This window comes from Nipponia nippon, unplaced genomic scaffold, assembly GCF_047370975.1.
Source record: "Nipponia nippon isolate SJK-2023a ecotype South Korea unplaced genomic scaffold, ASM4737097v1 scaffold_10, whole genome shotgun sequence".
NCBI classification, from domain to species: Eukaryota; Metazoa; Chordata; class Aves; order Pelecaniformes; family Threskiornithidae; genus Nipponia; species Nipponia nippon.
Window position 1 is genome coordinate 3,986,076 of NW_028262291.1, and position 26,016 is coordinate 4,012,091.

Consider the following 26,016-nt stretch of genomic DNA (forward strand, 5'->3'; position numbering starts at 1 on the left):
TCTTAATTCATTCTTATTTGGAATGGCAAGAGCCTCTGTCTACAAAACTGCCTTGATATTTTTACATTATCTGCTATTAAAATCAAAGCAGCGTGTTGCATCACACTTAAGTGCTACCTGCAAGGAATAATCTGTCACTAATGCAAGAAGATAGTAATCACCAAATGAATGCACTGGGGTTACAGATACTCTCCAGTCCTTTCATTATTTAAGTAGAAGAAGGTGTTTTGAAAATAAAGCAGAGTTTCAGAAAAGAGTCTTGGCAATAATTGATGGTTTTCAGTACAAACCATGCGATATGCCTCAGCAGCAGCTCTCTAGCTGCTTCTGAACTGACTACTGCTTTACTGCATATTCCCCTTCCTGGAGTCATTTCAGCTTATTTAAAGGCATCCACTGTGCCTTTTACTTACATAGCATTTGTAAGCATGGGGGAGCACAAACCTTTTTCAGCCTGACCCCAAAATATTTTGTTTGCTTGTCTAAAAGCACCATCAATTTCCTGTAAAAGCCACACCTTCAACACCCCGAATCTCCCCGCCATCTATACGTTCTGTCCCAAACTGAAAGTTATGAATGTTCTTGCTAACCTAGTTTTTTGTGTGCGTGTGCTTTTTTTTTTAACAATAGGCCTAAATCCATATTAATGATCCAAAAAGTGACCAGGCTTCAGCACCTTTTGTCCTCTATACATTAACTATCCAATAATCAACAGTAGCTGTCCTGTACTCTGGTGTCTTTGGCCTAATTCAGAGGGACAGATATTTATCATCACCCTTGAATTGGGTGACCCATTCTGACAGGTCGACATCCTTATTTATGTAACAATGTCATAGACAGTAACTGCTAATGAGTGGAGTGACACAGAGGTCTGTTAGATGGAAAGGCAGAGGAAAGCTGAAAAGGGCATGAGGGGTTAATGGGACTTTTCTGTTCCAGCCTCCTGGGATGTGTAATTATGTTCTAATAAGAAATGAATGTATTGATTAGATTAGTGTGCAATTGTGTTCGTGTGCACACGTACAGTGCCCCATGCATATAGGCAGTAATTGTGTGTGCCTCTATTTTCTTCAGTATGTGTTTTTAACGTAAAGCATCTTTGTGCTTTGGCCAAAAACAAGCGGCACGCTCCCACAGTCCTCTTCTTGTCCTCACTGTGGCAAACTCCTTGTGAATTCAACTAGAGTTTATCTAAGTAAAGGCTGAATTTAATTTCAGTAAACACCAAATAAGGGCTTCAGGATTAGGCACTCACAAACAAATGACTTCCTATTTGCATTGTTTGGTATGAACACCCACCATCACTTAAAAGAGCACTAAAAGCAGCCAATACATTGTAAACAGTGTCATCTGCTTCGGAGACGTTCCGCCAACCAAAGCAGGCCATGCTCAGCCCTAATGCAAGTCCACTTCTAGCAGCCTGCTTACAGTAGGGAGGAATCTGGCCCAGCATTCTTTCTCATCAAGTAAAATATGTTCTCTGACAGGTCAAGGAAAGCATCCTTCACACGCTCACAAAGGGCTGATTCTCCACCGCGTCTCCTAAGTGTGTGTGATCTGAACTTGAGGGCGAATTCCCTTGATGGGAAAGACATAACAATAGAGAAAAGCAGGGAGGGGAAAAAGGGAAAGCATGTCTGAAAATTAGAGCTGCCCATGGCTCAGGAGATGAAGAAATGCAGCTGATAGCGGTACTCTCGCCTGTAGTGTCTTATTGGTGCTAATATGGGAAGGCAGCAGAATTGTGGCTTTTCATACCATGTACAAACTGTACAAATTCCAGCTATGAGCACAGCCCTATATGTCCAGTAGGCCTGCATGTGATGTGTGAGCTAGTAAGGAACAAACAGGGCTAGCCTGGCAGTAGAAATAGGCTTTTTGGGTCACAACCTCAGTCCCTTGTTCCTGGGATAACGAAGGCCATGGCAGCAGCATGCACAAGCCTTTGACAAATGAGTACCTCCAGTTGCACGCTGAAGAAATAAATTACTTTCTAGTGACTCCCTCTGGAAAGAAGCAGCATTATTAGGCTCTAATGGGATTTCCTTCTATCCCACTCTTGACTAGGACCTTTGTGAGGCAAAGGGGTGGGGGGAAGGAAAGCTGAAGGATTCTTAAGTCTGAGGAGGGCCCACTTTATCCAACCGTAACTTTTGTGAATTGAGGCTAGGATTCCAGACGTGATACCCAGGAAAGTCTGTATTAGAGAGACGAAAAAAAGGACTAACTAGGCAAGATTTCCAAACATTTCAGAAATGTTTAAGCTATCTAATATAAGAACACACTGTAGGATCAGTGTCACAAGAGGAGAATCTCTTGAAAAGGGGTTCTCATTAATCTGTTTTTTTTTCTAAAGAATGAAAGACAGATGGTATTAAACTACAGCACTTGCAACATGGAGATCAATGGAGTGCTAAAGTCTGACCATTACTGAGGGACAGCATCATGGTTAAACACAATTCTTTCATATTGTCCACAATTTCTACTGCAATTTTTCCCATCTGAGAAGCACTGAGGAGGTATTTTTGTAAATGTTTTGATGTATAAAATATTTTAGGGAACATATTTATAAAAGAGGATGTATTTATATTCCCTACAAGAGGAACTTAAAATCCAAGCTAGATCTAACTCTAAAGGTCCACCTTCTAAGAATTTGCCTCAAGCATCAAAACAGAGAGTAAAAGCCTGGCCCTGGTGATGGCTGTAGGAGTGTTATCACTGCCTTCAACAAGGCCAAGATTGCATCTGAAATGAAAGCACTGGAGAAGGAACAGCCTAACAAAATAATGATATTTTCTTCCAAATAATGTGCGATGCTAAAGCAAGTTCAGTATCCAGACTGAATAACAGAAGTACCTTCTGAAGGAAGAGGCATTCCTAATGCCATAGTTCAAATCCAGGTCTGAACGGCGGGTGCAGGGGAGTTAATTTTTCAGTGACTGCTGGCCCTTTGACTCCTAATAGTTGAGGGTCGTTTCACATTTGAACACTTACACAAAACTGATTTCCCCATTATATTGATGGGAACTTTGTAATGCAATGAATCATCTTCAGCTGGCTGATTTATTTCACAGGGCAACTTGAGGCAGCAAACTTGGAGCAAGGTAGCCCAAACTAAGCAGGAATATCCTTCCCTGTCCCATTTATTAGTGTCAGCATCAGCATAAGCTTTTCTCCTTAATGGACCGATCTTTCATTCAGGCCATAGAGGATCCTGAGAAAGTTTGCCTCGTTTCTTTATATTTTGCCAAACTTCTAAGTGAGCTCCTAAAAACTTATTGAAAGAGCATTACTCAGTCTGACACATTCCATTTATTTCAATATGGTGACAAAGAGGGAAGATCTAGTTAAAAATATTGCAATAGCCTTATGGGATACTTATGGGTTTTTTAAATGTAATACATCACAATAGAATACTTTGTTTTTGTAGAAGGGCATTCTGTATTCGCCAAAAAAGCTGCTGACTTAATCATTAGTTATGATGAGAAGAGATTTAGTGCTCTCTTTCTTTACACTGTCACTGAGAACAATGTCTATGAAAAAGCCTATGCTTCCCATTATAAATCACTATAAGCTCCATGAAAATTTCTCCTCTACCCTGGGGTTTAAGTGAGCAAATACTCAGTGATGCAGACTCCCAATGGTAGCTAGCTCTACAAGTTTATGAAATGCTATGGTTCACTCTAAGTCCAGGCGCTACCCCTGCATGCAGTTGCCATTGTTCAGCAATTTATGAATGGCTAGTCTTTGATAAAAAATGAAATACCTACCAGCTTCCCTGTCTTCCTTTGCAGACTGCATACAGTTTTAAAATGCTTTAAAACTGGAACACAATATCACTTTTAGCATTAAAAATACGTATCAAAATTTATCATTAGACTGCCTTTTAGAAACACAATGTACCCTCTACTCCTTCATCCTCTAATGTTCAGGAGAAACCATTTCAGATCTTATTTAGAGTAAGCAAGGATTCAGAAATAAAGCCATTCAAAAAAGAAATGGTTTATAGATGCTTCCCTTCACTGAATAAAGAACAAGGGATAACATCATCTTAAGAAGACAAATTCAACCTTAAATGATTTGGAGGAAAGTTCTGAGATGTATTAGCACCTCAAAAAATTTGTATAAGAAATGCAGATTTAGATACCTAGAATCAAGCACCCAGGTTTGAAAGTCTTTAACCTTCTTCCCTGCCTTCCTTCCTTCCCCATATCATGGTCACGTACACTGGCTGGATTTTATTGTATAACTTTGCAAAAAAACCCAAAAAACAGCAAGCATTCCACACATCTGCCAGCTTTTTTTTTGTTTGTTGGCCCAAGCTGACAGCTTTTTTTGTGTTTCCTAGTTTATCAGAAGTCTATCAAAATGTTTTGAAGAAAACAAGCCGGGACATTTTTCCTAGATTTTAGTGCTCTCTAATATTTAAATTAATTCTTCTGAGTTTGTTTCTTATTTATTGCTTTTCCCATTTCTTGAAGATAATACTGTCATTCCAAGAAGTGGAGAAGTTACTTGTTTCATCGAAAACTGTCTCAGCGTCCTCCTTTACTGGATTTAAGTCTGTGAGCCCTGTTCAAAATTCATATCACTGGGTTCAGTTTTGAAAGGGAGGACTTTGATTCAAAGTTCTCAGCCACCCACACTGGACCTGAAAGGCCACTAGAAATAGCCCTCGTCTGCTTTGTTTCTCAGGAACCAGAATAGACACATTCCCTCTGGTCTGCCCTGAGATATGGATTTGGCTCAATAAGCAAATGTCAGCTGCAGAAGCAGCTGGCTGCAGAGCAGTTTTCATAGAAACTGGGAGCCTGTGTCCTCTGAAAAGATACAGTATTATTTCATTAATTTATTATTATAATTTTTAATTTATTCCAAATGAGCTTTGCGATGGCTAAGAATGACAGTCTAAAGTCAAATTCTTACTGGGCTTTGATTTCAGTTTGATTATTGACCTTACTGCTGTGAATAAAACTAATTATAAATTCATACTGAAACATTTTATTTATGTATGCTAGATATCTGCAAGAGCTTTGTACTAAAAAGTAACAAGATAAAAGCACACGTATTCTAGGTCCCTCACTATAATCACAGCTCCCAAAGCCAAATGCTGGCATCAGGAGTCTGATTTTCACATAAAAGCAAGACATGCCTCAACCCTCACAGGTAAATAATGTCTGAAGATGTCACCTACCTTAATGGTTTTATCGACGTCTGAGTTTTCAAGCAGATTAAAACAATAGGGGCGGGAGCTGGGCCAGTCCTCTTAATGGGCTGAAATCCTACCTGGGAACAGAGGCAGCACAGTGGTTCCCAATGTCAGCGTCCCCAGGAGGAGTCCCTGCAGGAGTCAGCAGCATGGCCTCCCTCCGCTGCTGTGGGGCTGGGCTCTCCGAGACAGACCTCACCCTGCCCAAAGATAAAGAGCGGCTGATTGAAACACAATGTTTTCCAAAGAGAAGTCATTGTAACACAGAAGATAGCTTACATGTGGATAACTTCACTATTTACACATAAAGCAGAGGTGAGGCCCAAGTGCAACTCCATCATGATTGCCAAAGCCTCAGACTATCTCAATGCATCTAGAGTCTAAAGAGCTTGGAAAAAAAACAAAACTCTTTAAACTTCTTGAAGGTACCAAATCCTCCACTAATCAACATAATTAGCATCTGCAGTCTCCATCCTTACCAATCCTGCAGTCCTCAAAAACAAGTTACTCAACCATGAATCTGCTTCCCAGCCCTTTGTAGATCTGTGTTCCTGACTCCACCTTCCCTCGCTATGTGAAATTTTTGCTTTCTAATATTACGCTGAGATGGAAAAACCTGTGGTGATATTAAAGCTAAAATTACAAGTAATAAAATACATGAAAATGTAACAGTTGTTGCAGTCACCTCCTCGACTGATCTGTCTGGCGTCACTGGTTTCCTGTGGGTCTGTGGTGGTTTCTGCCATCCAGTCTTACACTAATCCAGTCCTCTCTAAAAACACCTTGTGCTTTGGCTTTGAGTCCCACAGCTTCTTAAGACGATATGAGGCCTACTCCCCCTTCCACTCAGTCGCTATCCAGGGGTCTTCCCCAGCTGACCACCCTGGCTTTGCGCTAATCTTTCCTGGGGGAGGCAGAGGCAGATGAACAGATGGCTCTCTCAAAGGATCCTTGTCCTTTCTGAGGTTTCCTAACTCTAAACTAGAGATGAAAAAAGTGAAGCAAACGTGACCCTTGCAATTGAGACCCTTTACTCGTACAAGCAGTCCTATTAAAGTTGAACGGGAACACACATCATAATAATTAAAATGGGCATGAGTTGGCTTTGAATTGCAGGAACTCTGGGTGACCACATTTCACTTTCCCTGTCATTGACTAAGATAGAATTTCCTCCTTCTCATCAAATGGCAACTCCTTTATTTATGGATTACATCTATGCCTTGGAAGGAGGTAGAGTTACTGATAAAGTTTTCCTGAAGAAAACATGCTGCATTTTGTTTCAGCTTCACAGATGACTGCAGTTGATCACATCTGTTTTCCAGCAGACATCAGTGTATCCAATTAGAAAGATCACAGAATATTTTAGAGGTCTTGGGATCATTTGGTCAGTCAAAAGATTTGGGCTTTGAAAAAGAACAAGACAACAAATATGGTATGTGCTATTTTTTGTGGCAACCATGGTAAAATATTCTCTTAAAACTACTTACACAGATGTAATCCTTAGCATTAAATATATATATATATTTGTAAAAAACAAGAGTTTGGGTTTTTTTACTATTATCTTAAAAATTGCAGTGACTCAATGAGTTGCAGTCCTGGCTATATCCATTGAACGGATAGGAAAGGTTGGCGTGTTCACGGTCACGACATATTTCAAAGACAAAAATAATTAAACTCTGCTTTTCCTTGAAAGAATGCATAAAACCTTTAGTAAACAACATCCATTACTTAAAAGGATGGAAATGTTATCAAAATGTAGCTCTTAGTTTTGATAAGTCTTTTTAATTTTCATCTTCAGCTCTGATATGACAAATGCATCGCACAGAAGAATCTTCAAAATAAAAATTGCTTTTTGGATATTTGTATTTCCAAAATAAAAATCAATTTTAATGCTTTCATTCTAGAATGTTAATGTCAGCAAGGAAAACAAAATTCCTAGAGAAATTCAGAGGACAAGATATCAAATAAGTTATCAGTTCTTAGTTCCAAAGTTTGAAAATGTCTTTGAAGTATCTCTTGCAATTAATTTCTTGGCTTTCCACTAATGCTTATGTTTATGATGTCCTTCTGGTGCTCTGTAAATAACTTCACAGGACCTCACAGTTGAAACCATGGGGCCTCCAATCCACACATATGGACTGGTTAGTTGAGTAGATTTAGTTGTTATTGGGTTTTTGTTGTTTTGGAAAAGAAAAAAAAAGGCAAGAGAAAACAATCGAGAATTAAGGACAAAAAAAAAGCTAAACACAAAGCTGAAAGAAACACTGGGAAAAAATGATCTTGAGAAAAGCTAAGTGAATGAGCTTTTGAGAGAAGTGCTACCTGTGAAAAGGCCTTTGAACTACAAGCCAAAATATTCTCCCTTGTTGCTTGATGCCTGCTTGATGCCTTCAAGAAAACAAAGCTTTGCATATCTGAGTAAATGAACAGGACTACATGAAAACTTGCATTTTGCCCTTCGTTGAAAAAAATGGCAAAACCTGTAATTCTATGACTAATCAACTTTAAAAAGGAAAGAGTTAGCCAATCTTCAATTTTATTGCATGTCTTTCAGACAGACCTTGAACACTGAGAACTTCTTTCTTCTCAGTGTCATATTAGCAACATTAGAGACACTCGACATTACGGACTCCATGCAAATGTTTCTGAAAAGCTAGCATCCTCTCCTGGACTTTAAAACTTTCTGGGGTTTAAAGCTTCCCTCCTGGTTAAGATTCACACTCCAGTAGCACCTCAGCATTTCAGCTAAGAGTGAGACCCCTCGAACTGACCCCTTGACTAGCCACTGTCTGACCAAACAGTTCCTGTTGCAAAATGCTGGCATTCTTGGAGAGATGATGACTGGAGTGGATCACAGATATATTTTGACTTAAGTACTGTGATGGAGCATCCCTCTTGCAGGGGCTGAACCCTCACTTTGGGACTGCCAACCCAATGCCCTAACAAACAACCGTGTTAGGTCAGCAGTGTGTTGTGCTGCAGTTTTCCTTCCAAGGGCTTGACCTTCCACTAGTGGTGTTGGGACAGAGCTGTTAAACCCCTCGGGACGAAAGGAGTTCTGCAAGACCTTGTTTTATGTTAAACATAAATAGGTATATTGTAGCCTTGCATGCAGTCTATTTTACTTGTGCAAGTATGTTTTTTGTTAAACACATAAAACACGGAGTGGGTTTTAATGGTTGATCAGATCCTGTTAAAGCAAATTGCATGTTTAAATACAAAGGATGAAAGGATCTCTATTATTCTACAAATTTCTAGCAGCACTGCACCTTGAAAGGAATTTTATAGCAAATTTGTAGCTTTGCAACCAGCTCATGAACCAAGGGGCATAAAAAGGACATGTGTTCCAAGAGCAAATGCATTCCATATTTCAGAAATAGTAAGTTCTTGCTTGAACCCAGATCCCATCAACACAGAGGAAGGATTTTGCATCCACGGGAAGAAAGACTTTGCTGTCTTCAGCAAATCATTATTTCATTAAGGTTGCTAACCTGGTCTATGTTATAGCCGATCAAGTAATGTCTGAAAAGCCCCGCTCTATCCCAGAAAGCCCCAATGCCCTCCTTGCCTTACACCTTAATTGCAATCCACACAAACATTCAAGAATAAAGATGTACATAAGTGGAAACACTGACCCTACTGATTAGGCTCATCAGAGGTGAAAAGATTGAAATACCCTAATAGCAAAGGCTAGCACTAAGGTTTATGAAGGAAATACCATATATCTGCAGGTGATGGTGCCTTTCAGTACGCAAACATTCTGTTTATGCAAGTGAATCTTCACATAGCCAGGAAGAAAATTTTCATGTAGTCTTAGAATTAATGCCTTGCTATTAAATGAAGGGTGTAGGATTAGAAGGTGCAAAACATACATACATCTCATAGACTTTGACTACAGTAACGTTTGAGCCTCTGTACTGTGTATTTATATGGGTGCCTGTAAACCTGTGAAAAAGGTGTTGTGTGTTTTACATGGAATTGTGTTTAAACCAGTGGAATATTACGCACGCTGCAGCCTACAGCTATTAGGAACGCAGATGCCATTTAACCAGCAATACCAGCAAGCAAATACTGAAAAAGGTGCAAAATTATAAAAACTGAAGGCTCTGGCAGATGAATCCTGCTGGAGCTAACAGCAAGGGTTTAAGGCATTATCGCTGCCAGCTATTTGCTCCGTCTCTGTGCTAGAGGGTATCACCATGACCTCCTTGTCCTGTCTCTAGCTTTCACCAATTTTGTTTGAAAACACTGTGCTATAAACAACAGTACCAGAGGATCTAAGACAGATTTGATCCTCGTGCTTTTCTAGAGGCACGGCTAACCCCTTCTGCTGCCCCAGTGAGATTCAGCAGAGGTTGTCACCTGGAGCCCTAAGCGTATTGCTAGGGCAAGGGCAGCGAAAGTGAGAATATGTGAATAATTTGCTGTCTTTGATAAGGTAAGTGAAGTCTTTGGATTTTTAAGTGCAGAATGAAAATTCCTGCTTCTCTACTATACAGGAATATTTAACTAGTTGTAGTCATGGTTCTTGATTTCTACCCATGGCTTTCTTTCATATTAGCAGTTTTCTTATATGCATTGGAAGTCCCTGGTCCCCAAAGAAGAGGTTCACAGTGCTATATTAGGAGAAGGAAGAATGAAAATAAATCAGAAATATGGAAAAAGGCAGACTGTTAAGGTGCAAAATTATGTTCTCCTATGAGAAAAGTCACACTGGACTGAAGTTGGTGAAAGTTGTCAATGTCTTGACCAATACCTAAGCCACAAACAATGAGCCACAGAGCATCCTCTGCAAATTCAGTGGGGCAATAAATGTAGAGCAGCATAATGGGTTGTCTGCACCATGTGAGCACATAGTAAACCTCCAATTCTTAAATTAACTCTTCTCTGTTCTCATTTATGTAAATGCTTATACGCACTCATCTCTGAAGTATTTGAGCTCTGTCAGTAGTGCACCAAGCAGTGATGCACTAAGACCTGCGACATCTCTTTCTCTGCAGAATATGAAATGTAAAAGGATGGGCCTTGACAGTCAAGCTGAGGACAGTGAGCGCTGTGATAGTCGGCACTCCCCAGAGACCTTCATGTCTGAGTCATGCCCTCAGAAATGTTGTCTCTTGCATAGATCTGCTTTATCTACTTAGCAAAACCCTGTTGTGCCAGAAGAGTAAAGCTATTGAGATTTTTTTGTGACAGGGCATTGGCCTGGCTTTGCTGAGTGCTGAACGTTCATTTTTCTTCATCCACAGGCAGCAGCCTCTGAAGCTTTACATTCATATGTGGATGGTACCTTTTGAATGACATAGAAAAATCAAATTGTGGGAGAAAAATTTTACAAAAATACATCATGATCCCAAATGACTTGAATAAAATAAGCCAAAACTTTGACCACAAACTTTAGATGAAGTAAAGATGAATCCTGCACAATCAGCCAAAAATTCCAGAAGACATTCTAGTTCGTTCTTCCCATCTTTTCTACTGCATCCAAGTTTCAGTTAGTGTAAAAACAAGGAAATTTCTATCTGCAAGCTAGAGAGATCTCCTGGGCTCAAAACCAGAGTGTGTCTTTAAGCACTTTATCAAATTTATGCCTCCAAAATCCAATCACAAGTGGCAACCTACATTATTCCTTAATTTTTAACATAGTGGATGTGTAGATAAAGCCTGGCTCGATTTTCTTACTCACAACATGTCCACACGCTTCTGTTGTAGAAAACTCCAGGTTTTCAGTGGCTTAAAATCTTATTGTGAGAAGAGAATTGTCTCACATTTGGAAGCTAGGAGCCTTGCTGCTTTTTCTGTTCCTTCCTGCCATTTGCAAGATCTCATATGGGGTAAAAACGGGAAATTACTTGAGCAAATCTTCAGCTTTCCTCAGTTTTCTTTAAATAACGTCCTCAGCTTTCTGCCTCATGATTTACATAATAAGGAGACTGTGTTGTGTTATTACATCAGTTTCATTTCTTCAGGGAAAAAGGCTCCAGTTGTATTTGACTAAGTCATTAGTAAAAACATCCCATTTTTGTAACATCATTCCCTAGATCAACTGTAAAGACGCACTGTTGATTTTGGCTACAGGCTTAGGAGTAGACAGACACTGCTACTTGCTCTAAGCAGCTGCCTCCTCATCACTCCCTCCAGCTTCATTGTCATGGAGAGAAGTACAAACCCCTAATGGATCCACAACATGAGCACCGATTCATAAAACCTGGCAGATGACTCATCTGATAAAAATCACTATTGTAAAGCTATTCAAGGAGTAGGGGAAAAAAAAGATGTAGCCTTCCTCAGAGAGATTACTTCCTTTTGTCAGGGTGTTTTTCTTCAGTCATATGGGAATGAAATTATAACAAATACAGAGTGCTGGATCCTGACACCTCAACTCCAGTGGGACAGTGCTGCCAGTAGGTCTGTTAGAAGCTCTGGTGATGCTTGTAGAGTAAGGTACTACTCGAGGCGAGGAAGGTTACAAAAGCCCTTCCCATCCGAGTCAAAAGCATCAGTGCAGTGTAAAAATGAACGATATACGATCCAGCTCAGTTTTAGAAGTAAAAACGTTATTAATTTTACTACAGCATTTGCTGTTTGATCCAACTCACAGCAAAAACTTGACTACACTGAATATTACCCACTGCCACATCCAGCCGGTGGAAGCTTTTTTAACTGCAGATAAAGCATCATTGTGGATTTACTTTTGTACCCTCGTACTGATCATTAGAAACGGAGAAATTTAATTAAAATACGTATTTTTAAATTGCTAGCAAATTGTTCCAAATGGCACAATAATGCATGTGACAAAAACGTGTAAATGAGTTCTCTGAAATACTCGAGCCGCCACAAAGCTGTTGCAAAGTAGAATATACATGGCTAAGCAGATGAACAGCTTCTAAAAGGAAATAACCTAAATATCTTATTTATTAATAGATGTCTTAAGAATGGGTGAGTAATTCTTGTAGATGCTGACATGCTTGTATTACACTTGTGTCACAGCCTCTATTTGCTCTCTGGATGCAATCGTAAGACTGAGATTTTTTTGTAAACGGCTGGAGTTATAAATTGGGTATGGACTGTCATGTCCCCATACAATAAACACTGTATTTTTCATTTAGAAACTCAGTAAAGACGCCTAATATGATACAAAGATATGCAACGATTACAATGTAGAAGTATGTTAATGGACAAGCAAAAGATATATTACTTTAATATTTGACAGATGCTCTCCTGCAGAATTAGACCCTGTTAAACGGTACAAAATTGCACTTATTGCTGTCTACTGGATTTGTCATAACTGTTCAGATCCCTGTTGCTGTGCAGGAGATGTGGTATTTGCACTTAATTGCATCACTTGAAAGCCTTAGAAGAGGGTATTCTAATGATTAAATCAATGTAAACCAGGTTTCAGAGCCAAAATAATCAAAAGTCTGACCAAGGCAAATGTTCTCAATAAAGTGAGCTTGCCAAACACAAGTGCTAATTAACACCTGATTCTAATTTGGTGATTGTGAAAGCGTGGCAATGGAGCCCTATGATTTTGCAAGTGGAAATAACATTGCTTCTCTCCATTGGTAAATCGTGTGAATTGCCCTCGTGGCCAAAATTCCTCCTTTTGATCCGCTCTGGGCACAATCCATCAACATGGTGGCAGCTCTACTCAGGTTGTACAATTCTTCTCTGTCTAAGGACATTCACCATTCCTTGGTGTTATCCCCACTGTAATGATTCTGAATGAAATTTTCTCTTCCTTGATGTTGGTCTTAATTGAAAATGTTCAAAATACTGAAGTTTAAAATAGCACACTGACTACAAATGGCAAACCCAAGTGGCCACGCTCTCCTTTTGTGTTTCCTGTTATGGTTGTTTCAGATTTTAGAGGGAGGAGGAATACTCTTTTGGCCAGTTTTTACACATGCACCTGAAAGCTCGGGACCTCCTATGTAGCATATCGAGTCTTTCATTCAGCAAGATACCTATAACAAAAGCAGATGTATTAGCATGTGACTAATTCTTGAAGTCATTGGGCGTTCGATCAGTCACCTGAATAATTAAGGGTTTTGCCTTGCTTTGCAAAGAAGTTCTTTACCGTCTTCATAGTGGGTGAGGGGACACAACAGACCTGGCAAAAAACTGACACTGGACGGTATCTTTGTTGACGCACCCAATAGCCAACCAAATGGCCAAGACTGACTCTGCAAACAGAAAAGGACTGGGAGGACTACCCTCTTTCCTGAAGTAAGTAATGAGTGTTCCCAGTACACACAGTGAGTCTCTGCTGTGGACAACTGGAAGACTTCAGACCTGGGACCATTAATCTAGTGTCATCTCTCAAAATAATCTTTTTTTTTTTTTTTTTAAGTGCACATTCTATGATACTCTCACATTTCTTTGCACAAAGGAATGATTCAGTGGCACCTTTCCACCCCGAAACAAAAGTGGTACGGCACAAAACAAAGCTACTGCTACCTTAGACCTAGAAGTTGTAACACCTCTCGCTTACGATATGCCTAAAATAACAGGCACTTGATCTTCATGTGCAACATACATAAGTAATTACCAAGGCACACAATATATGAGGCATCTTCAAAAACAAAGCTACATAAATTTAACCTCTAGCTGACTGTCGGTGAATTTGGTTATAAAATCAACACCTCGTGTATCTGATCTACACAACAGTCACGTTACACCATCTACTGATTTTTTTTAATAGTTTACTCAGTCTCTCATTTAAAAAAAATATGAAAGCCAAATTTGTAAGTGCAGGGTCTGCAGAAATATTTGCAAAGACTCGTAAGTATTTTATTAGCTCTGCAGTGCAAATGTAGTTGACTGTGTGTTTAAAGCAACTGCAGTTTGTTCTTAATAAGAGTGAATTTGCACTATAAATGGCATCCCCTCTTTAGAAACAATACTTCCTTTATCTGCTTGGGTTCAAAAGCGCCTAACAGGGAAACCTAACTTATCTGTTTCATCTTAAAACTGGAGCTGCCTGTCAAGCTTTGACAATCTTCAGATTCTTTTGGAAATAGGAAGCAACCCATTGTGTTCAAATTTGCTCTTAGTGACAGCTGATCCCACAGGAGCATCTAGTTAGAAAATAATTGATAGCACTTGAAACAGAAAAGATTGAAAATCAGGTATGACAAGTTTGCATTCGATGGCAGTCCTAAAACTAATTGTCCAGTTGAGAAATCGGCTTCAAAAGAAGAAAAAACTTGAGGGGAAGGAAATGAGAAGTTTGTTTATTGCACATACACTTTCATTCTGACAATATTTTCCTTTTAAAAGGCAGGTCTGGAGTAAGCAGTACATTAAAGGGATGGGCCCAAAGCAAAACCTCTAAACCGAATACTCCGAACTTTATGACTCAAGCCCATCTGTAGCTTGTTATAAACAAGTCATAAGGCATAAATGAAAAAATCTGGATGCGGAAGGATAGAGGCTCGATCCTGCTACTATTGAACTTAACAGAAAATCTCTTGCTGACTACAGAGGACTTTGGATCAGGCATTAAAATTCCAAAGTAATACTGGCAAAGCTTCAATCGTGTGAGTGTGCACGCGCGCGCCTGTGCATATATACACACACCCGCCCACCCCAATATTAGGAATTTTTAACCCTGATTCTTATATCAGACTGTAACACCGGATGTCAAAAATGAAGATAACATGGGAGGAAGTTTATTTTGATGAGGAAATCCCTAAATGCTGTTGAAAATATGCTTGGAATGGTTAATTAGTATGTAGGGGCTTTGGAGGAAATGATATCTTGCAGCTTGACCATCATCTTTTTGCCAGGTTTCCCTTCGATTTATCTCTTATCTGCAGGAAACTGTCTCACAGCTTCTGAATCTGCTGCTGGCTAAAAAGAGAAAAAGGACAATGACTCATTGTTGGGCAACAGGACAAGTTCTATTTGGATTCTGAATTTCCACATTAATGCTAGTTAATGTCATCTCTAATGTACTTCAGCCCATCCAGGGGATATCCAGGGTGGGCTCTGAAACTAACCAAAAGTGAAAGTTCCTTCACAAAAATAACAAACAGTAAATTAAAAGAAGATATAATACCCAAGGGATGAAAACAGTGAGTAATGCAAAAAGTATCTGCTGCATTTTCTATGACTAAGGCATCGAAAAGGCCTTATTAATAAATGAAAGTATGGTAAACGTGTAAGTAACTGGTGACAGGAGGCAGCAACTGATACCCACCACAGTTACTGCTGGCCAGAGAATATTAAGCACGTTGATTGCTCTGACTTCTATTCGAGGGACTATTTTCACGCACAGTCAAGCAATGCAGGATTCCTTATTCTGCAGCTTTTATTGAGGGCTGGCAAGGAAGATCTGGGTAGCTACACGCGGTGGGAGAGGTCGCTGTATCTGGCGAGCGCACACAGGAGCCGGGGCCGGGGAAGCACACAGCCATGAGGTTTGGGCATCCCGGCCCCTGTGCTGGAAGTTAAGCACGTATGTAAACGCTGAGCTTGAGGAAGTGCTGGGGGAGGGATGAGATGCATCAGATGATCGCTGTGCCAACACTAATGAGTACATCAATGAACGGATTAAGAAAGGATGGGGACATGTTGCTCCCATTCCCTCTCCTACAATGATTGCTCCAGTGCTCAGAGGTGTGGCTTGATTTGGGTAAGAACTGAAAATTCAGCGGCTTCTCCAAATATTACATAAAAGGAAAGAATGACATAAAAACACGATCTAACCGTGTAAATATTTTTTCCAGTTTCACAGACCAAATCCCAAGCATGTCATGCGTCTTACATTTTTTATTCCCCCAGCTCTCTTTCCCCAGTGCTGAGCTAACATCTGAAATAAGAGTACACAATCAGTATGTTAATAATCAAGGAGTCTGCTCGCTGCATTATACAGACATCAGAGGAATTTCTTCCCCTGTCTGATGAGTATTATAAACAGGCCCGTTTGTATTAACAGAGCCTTATGTAGCAAATCCAAAAGTGACAAACCAAACAGTTTTAAGTGGTTACATTCCATCTCCAAATGTCCCGACTATCAAACATCACTAGAAACCTGCATCCTGGCTGCATGCGAGGAAAACAAAGAGGCCCACAGTCAGTTGGACTAGACGCTTGGTGTCGAAGCAGATGACTATGACAAGGGTTTTTAACTGCCAAAGTGACACTGCAAATGCAATCTGGTATTGCAGCTGAAGAGCCAGAAATATTGTATCAGTTACCGAGAGGGAAGGCATTTGTTCTTGAGAACGACACTTCAGGAAGGGTTTGCATCTGAGTCATCATCTTTGACAGCATGTGTGTGTCCATCAGCAAGATGAACGGCAGAGCTTCTGCAAAATATTTCAGGGAGGTTTTAAGATTTGCAGATCACTGTGGACCTGATTTGCTACTCTACGAAGTCAAAGGAAAGGTCCTCTTCCTGTGGGCTGAGGACTGACCCCTAGACGGTAATTCTTGGACTTAGAAATGGTACTGAAAATTCCAAGCACGTGGCCAAACTGACTGAATTATCACCCGAAACCCAACATCTTAGGCAAACGGAATGAATAGGCACGGCTCCTTCCCCATCCTGCTTACGGTATGCAATACACAAAAGCTACAAGGGGTGGGGGGAACAGCAGGAAAGGAAAGATGAGGATCATATGAATGCTCCTAAGACTAGTGGTTTTTTACTGCGTATGTTGCGATGGTTTCTGTGGGCTGCTTCTGCATCAGCTGGCTGTGAGACTGCCAACTTTTCCCCTTTTTTTCTGAGCTCTTTTCCCTCTCCACCATCTTAGCCCCTTGGCAGAGTGGGAGTCCTGCTGGAGGACGGGCACGCAGGCTGAATGAGAGGGGCACAGCCTCCCTGCTGCAAACCAGCAGCAGCAGACCTTTAGGTGTGGAGGTAGTGAGGCTGCAACCCCGAAGCAGGGTGGGCTCTCAGGTAAGACTGGTGCATTTTAGAAGGGAGAGGGCTATATGCTGGCAGATCTCTTAACTTCATGTTAGATAACTGGATGGAAATGCAGGTTCAGACTATTTTGAGTCGACTGTGAAGGACTGTCTTTCCTGTGACCACCATCTGCCACGAGGCTCGTGCACCTTGGGAGCAGGGAGGACTGGACCAGAAATGCTGGGAGAAGGAGTTTTATTCACCAAAGCTGGCTGATGCTCATTCACTGTTTATTTCAACCAAGTCACTTGGGTTTCCAGAGTGGGCCTGGAAACTGTGAAGGAACAGTCTTTCTCATGAGATTTCCTGCTGGTGCTGCATCCAGTAGCACCGGAAATATCACAAGAATAGTTTTTTTTGTGGTATTTTATTACTTCTGCTTCTGCTCCTGGCCGGAACTGGGAAGTACAGGGGTGCATGGAAATGAAATATAGTGGTCAGAGGAGAGTCTGCCAAACATTTGGAAACGACAACAGCAAGAAAGGTCATTCACTTAAGTCTCAGGAACTGCTTCCGATCTGCTCTTATTTTATTCAGACACATTTACGTGATGCTGCTTTTAGAAGTCATTCACTCAAGGCTGGCATTAGTATGCATGCAAACAGCGAGTGTCTGTGGTTTAGCTGTGAGTACTGCTGGTAAGTTCCTATAGAGAAGTGACTTCTGTTTCCTAAAATGTTTAACTGACATAATCCATCATCCGAATAGGCCCAAGCAAAAAAACCCCACCCTGCTACATCTCATAGTTGCACTGCCTTTAGTTAGTATTACAGCAGCAAGATTAGCCATATTAGACAACATACCAATCTGCACATATACGTTCCTTGGTCAAAACCCATCCGCACCACAAAGCATCTATTTCTCTGAATTTATTTCCTGCTCAGAATTGTTTGACAAATGCTTTGTGCAGACAAATTCTGCCTAGCAATTGTTTGTAAATACAGATTGCAAATAGTTCTTCAGCTATCTCAGACAGTGGTTCTCGGTGGCAGCAATGACTAAGCAGCGAAAGCAGCTGCTAGCAATTCTCCCCCAGCCACGTTTGCCCTGAAGGCACAGTAAGGCAGCCCGGGGGCTTGATCCAGACGGAAGGGGAATGGCTCAGGCAGGAGCTGACACCTAGGAGTAGTCAGGAGGACGGGGAGAGCCAACAACAGCTCAAGCCAGCGAAAGCTGTTCGGCAATTTACACCCGTGGCATTGCAATCAAAACTACCTAAACCACACGGGACTGGTTCCATTTCCTGTTTGGTTGATGTAATCTTTACAAGTTACTCCTGTTTCTTCCTGAAGTGAATTCTCCTTCACTGCAAAACTAATTTTGTTCCATTATTAAATGAGTGTTGGCTGCTAATCAACACTTTGCCTTCCTGAACAAGCTCCATTTGCAAACAAACTGAATTAAAAGGGGAATGAACACAGATGAAGAGAAATTCAACTTAAAAGCCAGGACAAGATTCCCTGAGTTCGTTTCCCTTATTATCTGACTGCCATCCTAAGAGCACTTTGCTCAGTTCAGATTAGTTAAGTTTTGCTACAGATATGCCAATGTCATAAGGAATAATCACGGGTACTTCCAATTCCTTTTTTGCAAGGGACGTAGGATACTTGCCTCACTCGTGAATAATTGCATTGAAGTTGAGGGGACTATTCCATAATGATAAAGATAAGATAGATTTGGCCCAAGAAGGTTGTTTTTCTTCTGCTGCTGTTTTGGAGAGCTAAAGGCACATAGTGATAGAAGAACTGTAATACTCAGTCCCATATGCTCTGTAATAAAACGGGACCAAATAGTGCATTGACAACCTGTACAAGCATGACAGAAAAAAATTCTTTTATAGTTACAAAATCTGGTTCATTCCTCACTCCCTCACAACTGCACAGATCTTCTGAAGCATGGTTCACAGTTCAGAGTCATTATTGTTGTAAAATACCTTGGTTATCAGCAAGGACTTTGTTGCTGCACTCTTCAGATGGCGTGGCTCCACTCCCAGAGGTCTGCTCTTGTGCTTTCACCAGACTGGCCCCGCACAGACTTCTCTCCCCGCTTTGTGCCAAGGACGACGACAGTTTGAAGCCAGCTTCGCTAGTTTTCCTTCCCACCTCCCCAGGCCATGTGGTACTGCACAGGCAGTCAGGTCACCAGCCTGCTCCTCTCTTCCTTCTCCCTACCTGCCAGTTGATCCTGGCACAGTATCCCACAGTTTTGCTATCGATCTCAGCAAGAGAGACAGGGCAAACCTAATAACCTCCTGCTACAGGGAAAGGGGGAAAATGAGAGGCAAATTCAGGTAGATCCTAGCGTCGCAGAAAGATGAGCAAAAGAAACCGTTAGAAGCCAGGTAGGAGTAAAATTTCTGACAAAAACTTTATGTTCTCTGTCTTCTTACAAATAAGAAAAGGAAAAAAAAAAGAAAAGAAAAGAAAAAGAAAAAAGCATCCTTCATCACTCACTCATCTAAACAGGAGAGGTCAAATCCCTTTTGCTTCACGTTCTGTACTGTTCCCAGTTGACACTATTAGGTGATAGTTGGGTCATATCTAGTGCCTACCTGTGCATTTATTGCACACCTATACTTCTCATGGTATTAAGAGCTGGGACACTAAACTATAATTCTGTGGTAAAGGAGAATTGCATGGTATGCTCTATTGTTGTAGAGCTGCATATTATATACATACTTTGTATGAATATATAATAAAAGTTAGGGATCTTTTAGAAGTAAGCTGAAAAACATTCTTAAACATCAGCAAATGACATCTGATGAAAGACTAAAGGATTATTATAGACCAACACAACCAAGTCTTCTCTTTTTCAATGTACTTTCACACACATTATAACTTGATATTGACATAAAACATCACAAAGATGCACATTTAAACCTTCAAGATGATGCAGCGGCAACCTTCATCTAGGGTACAAGAATGACTCCTCATCATTATCCCAGAACTGCAAAGCAATTTGACGGCCTTGCCTTTACACTTTGTGCTTCTTTCTTACTCAAGTAAAACTGTAAGGGTCTGCAAGGAGAATTTTAAAGTCAATGGGAGTTTTGACTGGAAAAGACACAAAATCCCCTTTACCTGGCATTTGCCACAATAGAGTGAAAGTCTGAAAATTCATAGCTGGATTACATGCATTCAGTGCACTTTTATTTCACAACACTGCATAAAATGAAAATACTGGATAGGAATGGGTGGTCCAGATGAATATAGCCATCCCTTTCCACGATATTCCTGAAAAAGCCTGAAACAGCGACTGTTTTTCATGTTGCTTCACAACCCTGAAGTGTTAATAGTACACTCACAACAGCAAGTTTTCAATGTGCCTTAGTAACTATTGTGGCCGGATAGTAAAAAGTTTGAACAGCTGCGGATTCCATGTCCAATCTCTAGCTACGTTTTTGACAGACCTCTTAGGCTTGCATAATAAATACAGAAAAGCTTAAGCAAAGACACTGAATATCATTATCAACATTATTACGCGAGCAGATTGCAAACCACTCAGCATCCTAAAAAGTGTCATTCGACTAAGACGTTTTCCTGCCATTTTCTTTCTGTTCTCTAGAGAGCACCAGCAATCCTGAGGGTACGTACAGGCCTGAAAACTGCGGCTATACTCGGATCTCGGATTGTGCAAAAGTGACACAGAACAGCTCTAAATTCACCCGCTACCGGTACTAAAATACAGCTTTGCTGAGAGTCTTCTGCTGACTTTGCTCCATTTAGAAATCAAAGGATGATTTCTTCCAAGTGACAGTCCTAGAAATGGTAACCTAATTGAATTAAAAATTAAAAATAGGTGCAAGCTGCAAAGCTCAGATTTGCCAACAGATTGAAAACTTTTGTGAAATTGAAGACGTTGACTGAGAGGTTCAGATGCACCCAGAAACGGGGGGGCTGGTTTGGCCAAGTCATGGAAAGAGGGAAATCAAAATATGTGAGTCTGGGTTCACTTCTGTATTTCCCTGGCATTTGAGAATGTTTGGGTCTGAGGTTTTGTGTTGAAATTTCAGCTACCTATTATTATGATTTTAATATCTTTGTTTTAATTCTTTTCTAACACTTCAGCAGAACACAGGCTTTCAATTAACTCAGTGCTCTCTACTTGACTTTTCAAAGTAGCAACTGTAAATTAGAGGATAAAGAACTAGGAACGGTGTGAGGGCAGCCCATGGTAAAAGTTCTGCAGTCAGTCAGAGCTGGTTGAGGTCCTGGCCCTCTGAGCTGTGGTCACCACAGCTAAAGCACAGGACAGAATTTGGGTTTGATTCCCAACAGCCTCATAAAATTCTTTTGATATCACTTGCATTTTATGTAAATGAAGGACCAAAAAATAACATCCTTATTTCCCAGGAGAGTTTCAAAGATAAATTAATTAATATTTACAAATCATTTGGTTTGGGGGGGGGGGGGGGGGAGAAAATGGAAGAAACACTCAGATGGGCCAAGAAAACCAGCAGATTCTCTTCATTCTGTGTTCAGCCAACGATGTAAGCATGTGCTTAACTTTGAGAATGTGCTTAAATCTACCCCAGTAAATGACAGCAGAAGCCCACAGAGTTAATTATGTGCTCTGGTGCTTTTCTAAACAGGGAAAATTAACAGGTATAACTGAAAAATGCAGAGTATGCATACAGACTTAGCTGAGCATGGCAAACAGTCTGCACCTTCAGTGCTCCTTCATCAGTCCCCAAGCCTGGCATAGCCTTGTCTTCACTGCATCGAGTCACTTTTTGAAGACTGGATATACACAGAGGACGACTGCAGGCAGCAGCATTCAGGTACCTGAATGCAGAATTTGTCTCATTATGTTTGAAAGGCGAGTTTTAAAAGTCCTCAAGGGTAGATCAAGAGAACGGTGGAACAAGCCCGAATCATAACCCTGGGTGCAGGACTTGGGGGCAGGGGGATTTGGACTCCAGCTGAACTTTGCAACTCCTGCTTAGCCATATGAAATGAAATGAATGGGAGCACGTCCTTAATCAGTAGTTATTTTATCAGCACATCAAATGGGCACAGGCTCGACACTGTCCCAGCTCAGTTCTGCAAGAGCTCCCGCAGTTGCTTAAGGAGCATTCTTTCAATATACTTGAAAGAAAGCAACTCATAGCCTGCAACCTTATCGGTATTGTGCATCTCAGGATCTAACACGTTTTGGAGTTGGTTATCAGCTGCAGTAAAATCAACATTTTATAAGCTTCCATTCTTGTACCACATTTGTAAAAGCTGAAATGCTCTCACCAGAACAAATGCTTCTTTCATTGGCTTTCTGGAAATGTAAAGTTCATTCAAAGCCTACAAAATTAAATTGTGTTTGTCTGGGAGACGGCATGTAGACAAAATCTGCTTCAAAAGTCGCAAGGCCCCTGAGTCAGAGGAAAGTTCAATTAATTTGTCAGAGAACCGAAAACAGATGATTTCAATCAGCACCAAAAAATGACTTCATGGCAGGCAGAGTTTGATTTCCAGCACACAAACAAGCGGCCCCGCAGGATGACGGTGCTCGGTAGCGACGGTTCCGCAGCCTTGCACGGAGCGATGCTCCCCGGTGCCGCCCGGCAGCCGCCCGCCCGCCGCGGCGATGGGCGCAGGGAGCCCCGGTGGCCCCGGCCCCGGCCCGGCGGGCCCGCGCGCTGCCATGCTGGCTCTCATGAATGGCCAGGCTGCCCCGCCGCCCTATTGGCTGCGCCGCCCGCGGGACCCGCCAATCAGCGGCGCGGGCGCTCGCGGGGCGGTGCCGCTCTGCCTGCGCGCGGCGCGGTGCGGTGCGGGGCTGCCCCGCCGCTCTCCGCCCGGCCGGGGCCCGCCGCGCCCCCGCCGCCCTTCCCTGCACCCCGCCCTTCCCTGCACCCCGGCCCCTGCGGCTTTCCGCGCCCCAGGCGAGCGCTGCCGGGGCGGCCGGGCTCCAGCGGGGCGAGTGCGGCTCTGCGATGCGGGGAGGGGCCGCCCTGGCCGCTGCCCGGCTGCTGGAGGAGGGACGGCGGGGACGGGGCGCCGTGCGGCGGCACATGGTGGGGAAGGTGCGGCTGTCGGGACAGACAGACCACGGCTGTCGCTAAACCCTTGTCTCATGCACCCCATAACCACGAACAACCCCCATGGGAGCCCCGCCAGCCGCTCGCTGCGGACCGGGAAGCTGCAGCAATCCCTCCCTCCGTCTTGCTCACGGCGAGGCTCCAGCCATGATACCGAAGCACACGATACCAAAGCATACGATACTGAAGCACACGATACCAAAATACACGATGCCAAAATACACGATGCCAAAATACGCGTTGCATGATTGAACGCGCCGGGTCAAACCCTTCCGGTTTATTTGTGTCTGTCCTTTGGGTAAGAAATAAACCGAATCCTTGCCCACCGTCTTCAGAGACCTTACGGATGTTCTGCTGTGAGGGGGGGATGTAGTTTCTATTATTCTAGACAAATTCAACCTCGGCTAATCTCATTTTCTTGCCTAAACTCCCCTGCGTTTGCAACGGGGCAGCCTTCTGCTGTTTCATTTGCCTTGCATGGTCGTGTCATTTGCGGCATGCCGATATCGAGCAAGCTTATCCGCTTCTGAGAGCGCTGCATTGCAACTGCAGAGAAGGCAATTTTTAAAACTCACCCTTACTTTTTATGGCGGAGCTGTATTTAAAAAAAAAAAAAAAGAGAGATGGATCCGATATAAGGAATAACCATTTATTACGGTGGTGGTTGTTTTCCTATTTTATCTTAATTTCAAAATTATTAAAAACCCCAAATTAATTGTGTTTATTATTGCCACTTGGTCATCCAAAACCGTGGCAGAATAGAAGTCACCAAGAAATACACACTTTTAATGGTAAGAGATTTAATATGCCTTTATAACCACACACCACAGCCACATCAAAACAAGAAGAAAACAGACATCTCAGTTTCTTAGATTTTTTTCTCAACGGAAACGGCACTAGCTCCCCAGCCCTTCCCCACCAGCTATTGATGTTGCTCCAGTTTTAACACCGAGAAGTCAGAGCGGCCGGGGAGCGAGGGGCTTCCTCGGGAATACCCCCTCCTTCCGCAGGCAGGGAGAGATTCATCCCGCCTGCGTGGGAAGTATGGTGTTACCGTATGAACCGTACAGACACACCGGCGGCAAAAAAACTGTGCGTGGGTTAAGGCAAAAACCCATAGGCTCCGTCACTTCAGGATTTGGACTGTAAGGACTGGGAATACAAAATTGGTTTTGATCTTTCTCCTAAGATGACCACTTTTATGAATAGAAATAAGGGCAACCACATGAAAACCAGGGAACAGCACTTTAAGGGATTCCAGGGAAACACCTGTTCCCTTATCGTGTGTTTTTCTCACAAACATGCATTGTTACTTCCCTCAAACACACAATTAAATGAAAATGAACTTAATTATTTAAAGTGGTAATTACTCTAATTTGAAATAACTGAAATACATTTTTGTTTTCTAAATCAATTCATAAAGCTTTCCCCAGCTTCTACTGAAATGCTCAGATTTTGAAACTCAGCCTGAACAGAATCAATATTTAGCAGGTTTCTGCAACCTATCCAAGTCTGCCTATAAAAGAAAATTATTATTCCTCTGCTTTACTTATTACTTCACTGGACATAGCATTCCCCACAAGTTTAACACACAAAAAGGAGTTGAACTTGAATATAAAACATCGGAACATTTCCTAATAGGAGGCCGCTGCAGTGTATACTCACATCCACACGCACTCCTGCCTGTGGATACAGTATTTCTCAAACAAATAATCCGTACCCAACTTTTTATTAGGTTCAGCTTTTCAATGCTGATTACAATTGCCCGAAATGCAAACCTTTTTTCTACCCTAGAAAAAGCGGGTGATCCAGATCAAGTAACTCCTGATGCAGTTATACTGTGTAAAAATAACCACACAGTGGTACACAGAACAATTTTTGGTTGTGTGTAACAAACTCTTAGAAATAGTTTACTAGTTCCAGAATTTAAGGTATAATTAACAAGAGCGCAATTTGCCATTTTAGCTTAGTCCTTAAGTGTTTTCTCAGCGGCAAGAGGAGCTGATATACTGCTGGCAATTCATAAAAGCTTTGGTGTTTGAACAATTATTTTAGCTCTGGCGATATCTCAGACAAGAATTTTATGTCATAAGTACTCTATCTGATGGACAATATTAAGGCACACTTTTGTTACGCCACAAAGAATTTTCTGTATTTTTGCATTTTTTCCAAAGAAAAAAAAAGATCATTGTTTTTAGGCTCTATGCTAGCACTATTTCTTTATATACTGTCTTTGTGGGCTCTCTTCCATCTGACAGCCCGCTGTAAGCAACGGAGAAACTTTCTCTGCGCTCAGTATAGTAAGCTGTACAAGAAGCATTGCTGGCTTTACCGATCCCTGTTCGTTCCGTGGTACTCGCTGGACCTTGCCCATACCGCACTGATCACCAAACACAGCTGAACAAGGGGTAGCCCAGGCAAAACCCACTGAGGTCAATAAAGCACCACGGGCTTCTCGCTGGTGGTAAGTCGTCAAAGACAGTTACCCAGTTGAAAGACTTGAAAACAGGGTATGAAAATATTTCAACTGTTGGTACATGAATGCGTCTCAGGTAAGGTATGAAGACCTTTTCCACAGAGAGGACTGAAGTTGTATAGTATGCAGACCTACAGTTCTTACATTTTATAGTCGGGTATCCAGTAAAAAACAAGCTTGCAACGCGTGCCTTGGGCAGGGTAAGCTGCTTGGGGCAGTGCCAACAGCTCTTTCGCCACCATTTGCTCTGCAGGACCAAAATCCAGCTCCCCCGGTTTCTCATCCCGGCTCTCTGTTTCAGCTAGCTTCACCTGTGGTCCAGCGTCTCCACTAAAATTTAATTTGCCTTTGATACTGAGGAATCTTGAGCCGGAATT

The 26,016-nt window shown here is 41.8% G+C and overlaps 1 long non-coding RNA gene across 1 annotated transcript in view; it reads right to left on the reverse strand.

Moving 5' to 3' along the window:
- Positions 1 to 26,016, reverse strand: part of LOC148057037 (uncharacterized) — a 274,920-nt gene that overhangs the window by 79,292 nt on the left and 169,612 nt on the right. Inside the window, exon 3 of the long non-coding RNA XR_015701163.1 lies at positions 5,195 to 5,409. This is a non-coding gene — a long non-coding RNA (uncharacterized LOC148057037). The remainder of the gene's footprint in view (positions 1 to 5,194; positions 5,410 to 26,016) is intronic.